At 41.2% G+C, this 14,197-nt stretch overlaps 2 long non-coding RNA genes across 5 annotated transcripts; both read left to right on the forward strand.

Annotated features, from left to right (window-relative positions):
• The first annotated feature begins 229 nt into the window (after positions 1-229).
• Positions 230-2,530, forward strand: LOC306833627. 4 transcript variants are annotated; one of them, XR_013780387.1, is made up of 4 exons: positions 230-444; positions 861-996; positions 1,866-2,137; positions 2,363-2,530. It is a non-coding gene; the product is annotated as an uncharacterized lncRNA (long non-coding RNA). The 4 variants fall into 4 exon arrangements; XR_013780389.1 differs by having other exon boundaries at positions 231-996; positions 1,866-1,955; positions 2,102-2,137; XR_013780386.1 differs by having other exon boundaries at positions 230-1,023.
• A 487-nt stretch (positions 2,531-3,017) lies between these two features.
• On the forward strand, positions 3,018-8,768 carry LOC306833628. The gene is made up of 3 exons (XR_013780390.1): positions 3,018-3,253; positions 4,545-4,611; positions 4,794-8,768. It is a non-coding gene; the product is annotated as an uncharacterized lncRNA (long non-coding RNA).
• Positions 8,769-14,197: the final 5,429 nt, after the last annotated feature.

Here is a 14,197-nt window from a genome sequence, read left to right on the forward strand (position 1 = left end):
TTCTTTGATTATTTATGATTTATGATTATTTATGTTGACAAACGTGTATGTAACAATGTAACAAACTTGTATGTAAACAGTGCAACCACGCCAAAGAGTGAAAAACAAAACAAAACGTCAGCGGAAGCGGACAGCAGTGAACCCTCTGGTCTCGTCTCTACTCTCTTCGCACTCTGCGCCTCTCTGTAAACATGCGTCAAAAGCACGTGATCCCATGTTGTCCTGTTGGAGGGACGTCCAATCAGCAAACGGGGGTGTGCGCGGCTGGGCGTGTCCTGGTCGTGTTGCTGCGAAAATGTCGATGGGCAAGGGTTCTCATCATTTCATGAGGAGCGCTGTGAAATTGATCAGAAGTTGGAGGTTGAAGGGAAGATTTAGAAATGATGACGGATGAGTCAAAATGAAAGTACATAACGTGTTGCTGTAGCGAAAGAGACGCTTTGGGTAAGTTTTCTCCCTTTCCTTCAGAAACTGTCTTTTATATATGCAATGGCTGCTCCAGTGAATCAAACACCATCCTCGATGTATGGCTATAGGCTAAAGTGCGTCTATTTGTGGGAGATTGTTTAAATTAACGTGAAGTAGGCTAACGTGATTCTTTTATTCTGTCTATTACAACGCTTGAAATAGATTACATTTCCCATGTTTAATTTGTTCACAGCTTGTTTAACTTAAACATTTACATATAATAGATCTTATTAAAAAGGCGATTAAGAATTACGCATGCCCGCGGTTTGATTGATAGGATGTCGTGCGCAGTTTTCCAACGTTACCCGGAAATAAGGCAGGTATTTTGCTCTCAGCTGTTTCTCTTATAAAACATGCCTGAGCGTATGTGTTGCTCTGTTTTCCTCGCTGAGGTGTTCAGAGGAGCACGTTGGGATGGAGATGATGAGACGTTTGCTGGATGCTTGCGTGCGTGCTTGCTGCAGGAGGATGTTGCGCACTTGAATTTACCTACGGAGTGAGAGGTCTGAGACTCCGAGCATCTATGAGGTACTGCGTAGTCATGTTATTGATGAGGTAGATGTTGCTTTTTTTTAAAAATATTGTTGTTCAGTTAACTCTTTTTTCATCACTTACTAATTGTTGACTTAGTTTGTATACCTTAATATGAGCAGGAGGGTAAGAAGTTTGTTGTGTTATTATTGATTTATTTTTGACATAGATGCTCTTTAATTTAATGTTGTAAGATAAAGTCATTGTTCTCCTCTACGTGTTGTTGCAACTTTTACAGGACATTCATACTATAAGCTTCTGATTGTTATTATTGCACCTGTCAGAGTGTTCTGTTGTTGAAGTGTGTATACTGGCAAACTTGATTTGATTTAAAATGCAGCAATGAAAAAAGAAACTGCATCAGTAATAACTTTATTTGATAACTCCCTATGGTAAAAAAAAAAAAAAGAGCCCAGAGTTGAAATTATGTAATGTTGTTTTTTTGGTTGTTTTTTTTTTTTTTTTTTTATCTCTGTGTGTTTGCAGAAATAGAAATCCTCCAATGAGTTTCTTTAAAGAAAAACTGTTATTGGTTCTTTGTGAAGGTTAACTGAAGTACGTGGTCCTTTTGTGCCAGTGTTTTGACTCAGCTCCATCCATCTAGAGGGTTCTATGTCATACGCACTTTTTATTCCTGATGTAAACAAACCCTCCTGACGCAATACTCGGCTCTAACACAGGATGGCGTTTTTCAGCAGTCTGTTGTGTTTTTCTGAAGAATGATGATACCAATAGTGTTATCGGAACGAGATGGATGCGAGAGTGGGAAGTATTGATGCAAAACTAGAGTGTGTGCTACGCAGAATTTGCATTATGTAAATGAAAATGTATTTTCATACTCTTTGTCTCCTAAACTTTCACGACAGGAGGACAGGTACCATCCATCCTGATGTGAAACAATAACCTGATATGCCTTCAAGTCAAAGCCCTCCAACATGACTGCAGTCAGCTGACGAGTAAGAAAAAGAAGTTCTGCCACTGTGGGTTGAAATGGCTCAGGGGAAATGAATCTATCAAAAGAATAGAGCCAAACAACACAATTAGGCTTTGAAGTTGAAATTGCTTGCCTCCAAGACACATGTTGCCTTTTCTCTTCTCGCAGAGTGAAATAAGGATTTCTTTCAACTTTAAGTGCAAGGTAAGAGCTTGTATAACATCCAGCACACAGTTCAAAACAGTGCAGCTGCTAATTGTTTATGTTGTTCATTCATGAATACGCCGAATTGAATTGGCCCACTGCAAATTTGCATTGTTACAGTTCAGAGTGTGTCGTCTTTTAAGTGCACTTTTTACAGCTTAAAATAATAGACGTTTAAGTGTTAAATCCATACAACGGTAACATCTGTCGTCGTCAGGGTAACAGAGGCTGCTGCTCATCATAACGCCGGGGATTTTCTGAGGAACTGCCCAGGACGAAGCTCGAGGAGGTTTCTCTTTCATCACACAGTGCGTAAAGCTGGATCACAAGATGACGTCCCCAGAGACGGCCTGTTTGCCTGAGTGGTAACATTTAAAAAAACAAAAAAACAAACAGGTAATAACAGAACAATATTTCACTGTTTACTTTCAATAAAGTACAATTAAAAAGTAATAACTTTTTTTTTTAACTACATGTTTTTGGGGGCGCATGAAGGAACTCTGCCCATTATTCCCATTAAGGCCAAAAACAATATGAATGGCGCTGACTTGGCAGCTTTCCAAAGGGAGAGATTACGGTTTAGGAAGTGGAACAACAGGCTGATAGATGACATGGCTAAAATTAAACACACCATGTCCACTGAAGGAGGAGCATGCATAGAAGCAGACAGGAAGGAGCAGCTCTTGGATGTATCATTAAAGCTGCAGCAGGTCTCCTGCAGTGTAAACACAAACCACTGTCACAGTAAACACTCGTGCTCTCATTAGAGGCTACAAGCTGTCAAAACACATGAATGTATGTAATGATGGCGTATGGACACAATAGTCATAATCATTTATCTGAAATATTTGAAGGTTTTGTATTGAAAAGGAGCGTGGACACTGGACCCGTCGACGACCAGGATTATCTTGTTTTATTAGTCTTTAAGGTTTAAGTTGCGTTAGCACAAATGTTTTTTTATCTGGTTGTGAAACAGGTGGAAACGAATGCTGGTCCCTCTTTGTGACCCACAAAAGCAAACTAGACCATCAGAGAGAGGATTGAGGATGGTTATTGTGTCTGCCTGTTGCTCCCGCTGCTCGCTCTCACACTGCACGTCGCAGAAACGCTCTCTACGTGAGTTGCATGTTTGACATTTAAAAAAAGACTTTGACTGTTAAAAATCTGTTCTTTGTATTTGTCTGTTTTATTTGACATTATCTGTGCAGTTTAAAAAGAAACTGCATCACAGATGTAAGAGGTTGATTATTTATAGACGGCTCATTGGCTGCTTGATGTGTAATGGCAGAGTAATGCTGATAAAAGGAGTTAATTTATACAAGCTAGCAGGAGAAGTTGCACCAACCACGGTTACGTGCTCTACTATAATTCCTGTTTCTTGCTGTTCCTGTAGTAATCTTTAACAGGATGCACATATAGACCAAGGGCATCTTTATCCCAGCAGAGCACATAGATCTCAGTCCTCAGATCGATACTCTCAGCAGCTACCAGGGTGCTCGGAGCAAACATGCTCTGATCCCTCAGATCTCTTACATTCGCCATATAGCTGGAGGGTGAAAGCTGATTCTTTTACCGATGCTCTCCTTTCTCACTCTTGTAAGGTGAAGCGGAGGGGCTCCGTATCCCTTGGCTCCAGAGGGAAATTAGGACAACACAAGCTTTGAGCGATGGACAGCGTCGTGAAATCTCGAAATTCAAAAATCGAAACCTGGAAATGAAATATGATGAGCATTTTTAACACTTTTCAAAAGTGGTTATGGTTTGGGGCTTTCAAGCTTTCAAGCGTGCTTTTTGAAATATGTGAGGTAAAAGTGCGAGGGTCAGTCGGTCAATAAGGCCGCATTGCAGCATGAAAAATATTCTCAAACATACTTGAATACATTTCTTGAGTTCTGTCGCAAGAGTTGTCGTAGTTACAATAAATGCTGTGCCCTGTGGAAGTATTCTCCTATGACACTTGTTGGATGCACACAGTCACATGTATCTGTAAGAACAATTAAAAAAAACAAACCAAAAGGCCTTTTTTTTTTGCTGAGACAAAGCTTATTATTTCAGTTCAGCATATGAAAGAGTCCATGCTTCAGAAATGAAGACGTTCCCTTTTTGGGAACACAGGAGCTCAGAAAAGAGACGGCTTGTTCCTCTTTGTGCCCCTCTGGACATTGTGTGTGTGTGTGCTGTATACAACAACACAAACAAACTCATTTGATTTTAAAAACAACATAACATATTCATGTTCAAACATCGAACTAACGTTTCCCCAGCAAGTTCTAGGTTGTTTTTTTTTTTAAACTCTAATTATTTAAAACCTGTACTTTAAAGAGTGAAATCTGTGCCTCCTTCTGTTGATTCTGTAACCTCGATCCAAACAACACTGACCGTCCTGTTCCTCCCTTCTCTCTGTTAGATGGAGTGTGCAGCGTTGTCCTCGAGATGGCTCCTGTAGCGTTCGCGCAGCTTTTAACGCTTCACAGGTCAGCCAACGTCCAGTGTCGGATGTCACATTTGTTTTGACTGAAATTCATGTTTTAAGTCAAGAGCGATCTGTCACTGCTTGTTGACTTTTGTTGACATTATTCGTTGGGTTTGCACTCTTAAGAAGCTTTCTTCTCTCATCCCCCCCCCCACACACACACACACACACACACACACACAGCTCCATTGTCTGAATTACATAACAATCGAAGAATCATCTGATCAAGGTACGTGAACAATCAGATGAAACTACAAAGAGCGGAATTCTGAAAATAAACTGCAGCGGCGTTTGACTGAACCGAAACAGACTATTTATAAGCATAAGTAACTGCTTCATCCCTGGGTGAGATTGAATACGCTCTTTTAGATTAGTTGAGAGCAACAGACGTTTACTCTTCGTGCTATGTTAAAGTGTCAAACAGTCTGGATAAGAGGAGGAAGTGCCGAGAACAGAAAGAGGAAGTACAAATGTGGTCAGTGTGCGGTTTGATTGTCAATCACGTCATACTTTATATATTTTTTAAATACATCCTTCATCTATAACAAATAGCATTATTGCAAATGGGGGAAAAAAAACTATGAAAAAAAGCAAACCATCATGAAAATATCTCTTTTTTTTATTGTTGTGCAGATTTCAGAGTTGGGTGCAGTTGCACTTCAGACTGTATTTAAAAAAGTCAAAAGACTATGTGAGCACTTATGCAACTGATACACGAGCTGGGGATGTGCCTTTAAAACCAGTGGGTTGTCAGGTGATCAAGGAAACTCAGTCAGCTCAGCCTCACAGACGTTGGAGCATGAGTGCGTCTCTGGCTGCGAGCAGAGCGGCCGAGAGAGAGAGAGAGAGAGAGAGAGAGAGAGAGAGAGAGAGAGACCGGGACCCAATTATAAGGGGACACGGGGGGAAATGGGGACACAGCAGCGTCACAGAGTGAGGGACAGGGAGCCATGGTGGTAGGGTCCCTTTAACTGTAGTCTGCTCATGCTCACTTGTCCTGTGTAGCAGCTAGCAAGTGTGTTTCTGGCTCAGCTTGATCAAGAAGTTGTGCTGTGTAGCCACAGCAGTGGTGTAAAAAAGCACAGAGAATTAAGTGCTGCGTCACACTGGGGAAGGGGAGCGACGTGATCGTGCGCGGCTGTGCGTGCACGTGCACAAGAGTCTGCCCTGTCTCTGTGTATATGTGTTAGATCGAAGTAGCCGTCTCAATAGCAGTTCTGCTGTTGCAACAAGATGAAAATAAAGAGTGCGTTTGTTTTTAGAAGCAAGCAGAAAGAGGGAGAGAGAGAGAGAGGAAGAGGAAGATACAGAGAGGGAGGGAGAGCAAGTCAGAGAGAGAGAGAGAGAGAGACATTTTGGATTAGTTGCTACGTCACTTTTTCATGTCAGGAGAAACAGAAGCCGAGATAACAGAAGCTCAGAGTCATCGAGTTCTCCACCTGAAGTGGACACAATGGTTTCGGACAACCTCGAACCTTTCTTTCTCCTTTTGCTTCCTCCTCGGTAGTTTTGATCTGCTCTGCCTGTCGCTTTTTTATATATATATATATGTGTGTGTGTGTGTGTTTGTGTGTGTGTGTGTGTGTGCTGCGTGTGTAAGCTGAGTTTCAACATGGATCCTAGAGATACGGACTTTCTCTGGTTGTTCTGATTGCATTGTAAGGTGTGTGTTTCGGGTGGGCAGAGGTGCGACAAAGGGGTTAACAGAAGAATATTCCGGAGGGTTGTTAATATCTCGGTGAAGCTGAGGCCGGAATGGTTTGCAGAGAATTATCGGAGAATTTGACCATCGGTGTTTGCCATCTTAAGGAAGACGGATGATTACGTGTGTGCGGATATGTGAATGCAATCATGGAAGGTGTGGCTGACCTATAATGAAACAGTCCGATATCTTAAATACGCCATCATGTGGGAGATGCAGCAGGATGGCCAATTTAGGAGAGGGGTGGATATCTTGTACATTGCTGCTTCTTGTGATTGTGTTCGAACAGTTGACTGCCGGCCTACGACTCTAGGTGGAGTTAAAGGGAAAAGAGAGCATGAAGATTGGTTTGCATCCAGCTGTATGTTTCTATCACACAACAGATCAGCTCGGTGTCTGTGGCCGCCGGCACTTCAGTCATGTGATTTGTTTTCGTCCTCCAGGGCCGATAGGATTTGGAGAAACTCTTCCCAGGATACATTTGTTTTCTGCGTAGTTAGGAGGGCCAGATAGGGTGACGCAGACACTTCTGGGCTGGACTTCAACCAGCACACAGCTCGTGTGTGTCTCTATCTGTTTATCTTTGTCTCTGTGTCTCTTGGAGAAAGGAAGGGGCTAAATGTCATGGCTGGGGATCAGAGAGAAAACGAGGAGAGGGGAACTGAGGGAAAGAAAGGGAGGGAAGTTGTTTACCTTGCTCTCATGGTGACTCTTCTTTGGCTTCTCTCCAGTTCACTTGCGCTGGACTTCCTAAAGCTGCTGCATCACAGGATATTGTGCCAAAGCTGGTTTCTCATTGGATGGGTGGCGCTCCCCTGGCTCCTCAAGCTGCACAGCAGTTCTTTATTGGCTTTGTACGAGCAAGCAGCTGGAGTTCAACATCTGATTGGTTTAGAAGCGCTGGTCTCTGACACAAAGCTTCTGCGGTCTCAGCTACACTTTCCATGGATACAAGTGTGCGATGACGTTGACGTGGGTGTGGGTTTGTAAAAGAAGCTGACGTGTTTCTACAGTAGGTTTGAACATTTGTAAGTGATGAATGGGGTTTGTTTTTGAAAGGAATGTCTGTTCCTCTTTTGTAAGGTGTTTTTTTATTATAGATTTGATCTGGCTGATGGCGACGCTTCATTAAAATACTTGCCTCCTACTGCAGTGGGTCAGCCTCAGGCCTTTGTGATTTTTTACTGTATTGTCTGGAAGAATCTGACAAAGTTTTCCTAGCAAAGCTTTGAGTGTGCGCACCACGGGCTGAGAAAATGGACACAAGGGTCGTAATTATTCCCGATTTTAAAGCTGTGATACTAAAAAGATATTGATACCTTTTTAGACACCATGGCAACAAAAACAGAAGTCAGAGACACGCAATATTAGATCATTTCTTGTTTTTAATTAGCAATAAAATCAGGCAACCTCCATCAAACACTGTCTAAATAGCACAAACATCTTGGCAATGTATTCGTGCAGTTCAGCATGTCTCTGTTCCTCTTGCGACAGCTTTCGGTTGAAACACTGGAACTCATTTGTTGTTGTTTTTTAAAGCTACGGTACTGTGACTGATAATGGCTAGCATTAAAATGTAGCAGATTGTATTGTTTTTGACACATGAGGTATAAAAATTAGGGAAGTACTCCACATTTGGAGAACGTTATTCGAGACATTGGCTCTCAGGCATTGTTGTAAAAAAAAAAAGAGTCTTTGTTGCATCATCAGTAGTTTCTCAGAATTTTTCCTACAGTTTATTTAACAGACGCTTTTCTCCAAAGTGACGTAAATGAGAGAGAGATTAACTGAATGTTTATCAAGCAACATTCACACCAAAGTACTGTCAGGAATTTCCTCACAATTTACCAGAAACACATCTGTTCCTTTCAATAACCCTTTTTTTTTTAAAGAACCACACATTCCTCGTGAGTAATTTCATGACCTTCCTGTTCACCCTAAACCATCAGAGACGGAGCGCATGCATGCCTGACGCTAGCTTACACTCGTAATGAGGCTGACCACTGCATGAAGGAAACAAGTCTGAAGACAAGACAGATGTTCTCGTTCTCGACGCTGAGAGAACGACACCTGAAAGAGGCCACTTGGCTGATATGATGCAAGAATAAATGTGGCTGCCCGGGGTCTGCATTGCAGCTCCAGCTTCCACAGTCAGCTTCTCTCTCTCTCTCTCTCTCTTTCTGTTTTTCTGTGGCTCTCCTTTCAAGTTGTGCTGATGGCACAACATGGTGTGAACTGTAGCTGCCTCTGCGTTTCCATTTATAAAGATCATTGTGATGAAAAGATGATTCTTGATATCGGAACTGAAGTCGTTGTACCTTACATTTCTTTGCGACTTATTATGGTTATTTTAAAAATCAGCGTAGACTTCTGTTGGTTCGAGCTGGCTCAGAGCATGGGAGGTTTTGGACGGTATATCTCTGACTTGCCTCCCTCTAAATTGGGAAAGGAATCGTGTATGGCTTTATGGTCAGTTTTAATTTTTGACCTGTAATGTAAAGGCTTTACTGAACCAGTCGTGTACCTCTTGAGTAGTTTGTAGATTCATTGATAAAATAGTTTGATTTGAACTGCAGATGACACATCACCTTTTTGTGAGCTAGACATGGGGAGGGAGCAGAGTTGCGGACACGGTTTCAAAATCACTATAAACTAGGCAACTCCTTTTTCTTGTATGTTAAACAGAAATTTGAATTCAGACTTAACAAGTAATCACACTCACACGCAGAAAACAGCCAAATCTGGCTTAATTGATTCAAACCTGGTAGGTAAAACATTTATTTTGGTTGGCAGTGTGGGGCTAATGTTTGCAGCGCTAGCACCAGCAGCCCTCTGCCCATCCTCATGCCCATGCTAAAGATGGCTACTCAATGCCAGTTTAACCTGACTCAGCTCAAATTAATTTTATCTCCATTTTCAAGATCAAAATACTGACAAACCGAGCTGCTGCTGTGTGATGGTATCTGTTTAGTGTGCTTTTTTACATTTGGGAAGTAGAGAGCTGGAGAGAAGGCCTGTTAGCTTAAGCTACAATGAGTCTATGACTACAGCTCCGGCTAGTGGCGGGTGGATGCATTGCAGTTTGAGCACAGAATTTGAATATCATAGACGGCCAACATGTCAAAATGTGAATTAATTTAACCGACTAGTAATTCTGTTGCCGCCTCGCAAGGGTGGCGATGTTTAAGAGCACGCAGATCACTACTACTGCAAACATAAAAAGAAACATGGCACAACTGTACCGGTTCTCGCAGAACAATGGACAACCTGTTGAGCAGTCTAAATTGTTTTTTTACACACAGAAAAAGCTCCGTCTGTTGTTGCACAGCTTCAGTGTTTTTTGTCTTACTCGCTGAGATGTTTTGAGGAAAATACTGGCCAAGGTTTTTTATTGAGCACATTTCAACAACAAGGCAATTCAAAGTGCTTCACACAAGACATCAAAAGCATCCTGACAGAGGAAAGAAAATAAATCATAAAAATAGAAAATTTAAAAATCACTGAAATTATTAACTCTCAAAATGTGTTAGGCTCTTAGTTCCCCCGTAATTGGTATCCATGTTATTGTTTTCTCTTAGTGAGAATACTTTTAAGTTTTCTCGCTGTGCTCTTTTGTAAGTACTGTGCCACTATTTTTAAATTGTTTTTGTGCTAACATTTTAGCGATGAGAGATTTATAACAGTATAACAGTTAAGTTTTCCCTCACATGCAGGATACAACAAAAAAAAAAAGTTTCCCAATTGCTTCAGGGGTTTAAACTCCTGTGGTCAGTCTGTCCTCGATCTACTCGATCAAGTGTGGGAACGCTTCACATCAACACAAGGCCTTAAAGTTACAGTCAGAGAGACGGATCTAAACTAATCAAGCTTCTCAGCCACCAGATTATTTATAGACATTTATTTATCTGAACTATACTATTGTATTTTGACCTGTCCCTAAAACTTGCTTAAAAACATGTTTTTATTTCTACTTACGCCGCAATTGGACATTTTATGAACCATTGCCCTGTAAACGATAACCACTGTGAAGATTTGAAGGCTCCGTGGGGTTTTCCCAGAGTGCTTCACAGTTCCGTCCTGATTCCGCCACTGTCCACTCTCTGAAAGGAGTCCTGTCCCTTTAAATCTTTCATAAGCGTTACACAACAGGTCCAGTGGCGCACAAGCAACAAACAATCCGAAAAAAGAAAACTGACGGGGCTGGGTTGAGCCAGCCAGGCGGAGGAACCGGACACCTATGAACAGACAGGCCCTCTGATCGGTGCCGTCACTGTGGCTACAGAGCAAAAACACTCGTACACACAAACAAAGCCTCCAACACACACGAACACACAAAACGGCTTAACCTGGTGCATCTGAAGCCTGATAAGAACTTGTAAAGACTATTTTTTTTTTCTTCCTTAATCGCGTCTGATGTTTTATGGAGGAAAAGTGGGGAAAGTTCTTTAGATTTGGCTTTGATCAACTTGATGTTTGAGGGAGTTGTCATTGTAAACAGAAGTGGAGGCAGTGTGTGTGTTTTGTGTGTCGTGGGATGAAAGGTGGTTTTAAAGCAAGTCAATGAATTTAGCAGTCAGGTCATTTCACACGCTTGCTTGCAAAGAGTCAAGACAGGAGGAAAACATTGATTTTTAGAAACGGTTGGATAGGTTTGTACTTTGTTGAAGCACTTAGCAACAAGTCAGTGAACTGGCCACTACCTGTCCCTGCCCCACCCGCTCACTGTATTCTAACTGCGTGCCTGCGTCATGGCTTGCCTGCTTGACTACCACTTCCTTTCTTTTCCTGTCGTGATGTTCGAAGAGCAACATGTGATCGTCCGTGTCACTGTTCTACTAAAAATAACAAAGAGGACCGGCTGCATAGAGCTGCAGGTGAGGCTGGAACACACACTACGGCAGTGTTTTGTGTGTCTGTTCCCGTTTGGCACTTCGCACATCTGCAAAGCTTGGATCAAGTATCAGATCAGCCGTGTGGGTGTGTGAGCGAAATAGATTGAGACAGACAGAGAGCTGTGTTCTGGTTCTTTCTCCGGGGTTTTCCATTTCATCTTTCTCTCTCTCTCTCTCTCTCTCTCTCTCTCCCTTCATCTGTAGCCGTCTTGTGGCGTGAAACAGGGCAGTGAATAAAACTTCTTTCTGAGCATGAGCATAAACTACGCCAGAGTGCATTACATTTGAGCTCTCTTAACAGCCTCCGAGATGCTGTCAGGCTCCACTGGAACATCATCTTGATACAGTCAGAAACAAAGTAGATGTGGCTGTGTTTAAAGCTTACTGCGCACAAAACTAATGGCTACCATGCATCAGCAAAAACAGAGAAATACGGAACTGTTTAGAGAAGAGTTAATCATTTCATTTGTACGTGGCGGGGCCTCCAGATAAACCAAACTTGTATCCCTATATGCATGGCAATGGGACGTCTGTGTGCTGGTGTCTTCCTCTGTCCTGATTGAGAAATATTGAAACTTCTTGAGCAAATATAAAAAGGAGTTCAGGTACAGTTCAGGAGACTGATCTTCCTCCACAGAAGTGTCAATCTCAAATGTAATCGAAAGTGTGAATACCAAAGTGATTTGATGTCTGACATTGATGGCATCATCAGCAAAACCAGATTAACAGGCTTAACGTTAATGTGTTTACCTATTAAAAATAACAATAGTGAGCAAATGTTGAGGAGTCTTGACTAGAACCCGACTGATTAATTGGCAAGCCGATAATATCGACCAACGTTAACATATCCAGTGACTGACTAAGACAGATATGGGCTGATATATCTTTGTTTGATTTTTTTTTTCTTCCCAATATCGGTATCGGCCTCAAAACTCCTATATCGGTCGGGCTCTAGTCCTGACATCATCAGCTGAGTTCATTTGTGAACACTGCAGAACTTATTTATCCTGTGCCAGTGAGCAGCATGAAACACAGATGTGGGGAGACAAATTGTGAATCACACGAGTTCCCGCTGGTAATTTTAGTGGCTTTAATACATCAGTCTTCCCTCAGCACCCTTGATTTCCCTCTCAGTGTGTATTACACACTGAAAGAAGGAACCGGTGTAATAATCCATCATGAATAAATGTAATGCATATTCATGTCATCAAGAGGTGGATGTTTGCCTAATGCGTAAATTCATGTCAGCAAATCGGGCTTCTTATTGAATCTACTATCCCAGATGGGAAACACACTTATCTCGCTGAAACTCTGAGGTTGAGTTGCTGTTCTCATTTTGCGTTACGAGAAACAATTGTTCCGTCAGTCTTAAAAAGCTGCTTGTTGCTGTTTGTTCTTACATTCAGCACTGTAAATGTCTTTCTGTAAACCCAACTGGCCTGCTTTACCAAGACAATGTGTCAATATGCTATCTCTATTAGCACGATGCTAAGTCTTTCATGGATCTATGAAAAGCACGAGTTCAAAGCATTTACTGTGTTGTATGTTTTTAATGCTTTAAAGTACTATTCCCTATTTAGACGTAAAGATGATATAAGCATGTAGTAATCGCTTTGCTGAGATTTATCAACAAGAAGTGCTGTCACAAAGATGCTCTGGTAAAAACAAATACTGACACTTCTGATCTGGCTGCAAATATAAATATACTATTTACATATTAATAGGATTAACAATTATAGGATTATAATAGGATTGTCTCTATATTACATAAAAAGTTGCAATATCTTGTCCTGATAACGTTAAGAAAATCTATTGAATCATCCCTTGTATTGTGATCTTTATCATATCACCCGACTCTTACCGATACACATGGACAACATCTTTCAGAGTCTCTGTATTAATCATGGCTCATGTTGACATCTCGCTGAGTGTGTTGCAGCATTTTAACAATGTTCATATTCTCTGAGATATCTTTCTCTTGAAAAAAAAAAGCCGTACAGGAAGTGTAGGTCAAACTGTGTTTACTTAAACGGACAACTTTATCTGTTTTTTTGTGGTTAATGTTAAAAATTCCTTTGACTTGTTTTTCTCTATTTCCTGTTATTAATATTGTTGTCTCCCATTCTTTCTCTGTCTTTGTTATCTGAATGTGTTTCAGTACGGGGAAGACGACCTTTTATCAGAAGTTCCCCCCTTGGAAGCTGGTTTCAGATGGTGGCTTAGAGTATTGTCATCAATCTAGCACCATTTGAAATCAGTGTTCTTGGGGTGGGAAGTGTGTTTCACCGGTGAACAGAGGGAGACGTCTTCACTCCCTGAAGCATCACTCAGTGGTTCCACAAACCAACTGCCTGTTTGGACCGCTCAAGCTCTTTGTCCTCTTTCCAAGGTTGACTGATTTCTTTTGGTGTTCAGAGTAGGTTTCTCTTTCTAGCACCATTTGAAATCGGTTACAGTGAAGGACAGTTCTCATCTTACATTGAGGAGGATTTTCCAACCAGTGTTTTTTTATTTGAATGAATTTACGTTCACTGTGGTGAAATTTCTATCATGAACTGTCTTCAAATAAACTCCAAAATCCTAAAATGTCAACAGAGACGGTGAAGAGTACACTACAGCAAAACTCAGCCCAAAGTCATTGTTGTGTACATCGTGCATCTTTATGCTTTTATTCTGAAGTGAAAGTAATAATGCATCTAATATATCACTTGAAGTAAAAGTACATGTTTTATAGCCTTTGTTTCTTTGTTACTGATATGTTCCTCTTCAAAAACTATCAGTAGTCTGAGAAAAGTACATTACATTACATACATTCAGTGATGTTTACTAATTTATGGTGATGGTCTGCTAATTTATTCAGAGATCATTTCAAACATTTTGTAGTTTTGTGTCAAATCCACAAGGTGGCACTGTAGCCTTTTGTATAAGTTGTACTTGTTTGTTGGTGACGTTTAAAATATGTTTAAAGTTCTTTTCTAATAAATACATAAAAG

Source organism: Symphodus melops (assembly GCF_947650265.1).
Source record: "Symphodus melops genome assembly, chromosome: 13".
In the NCBI taxonomy this organism is placed as follows: Eukaryota; Metazoa; Chordata; class Actinopteri; order Labriformes; family Labridae; genus Symphodus; species Symphodus melops.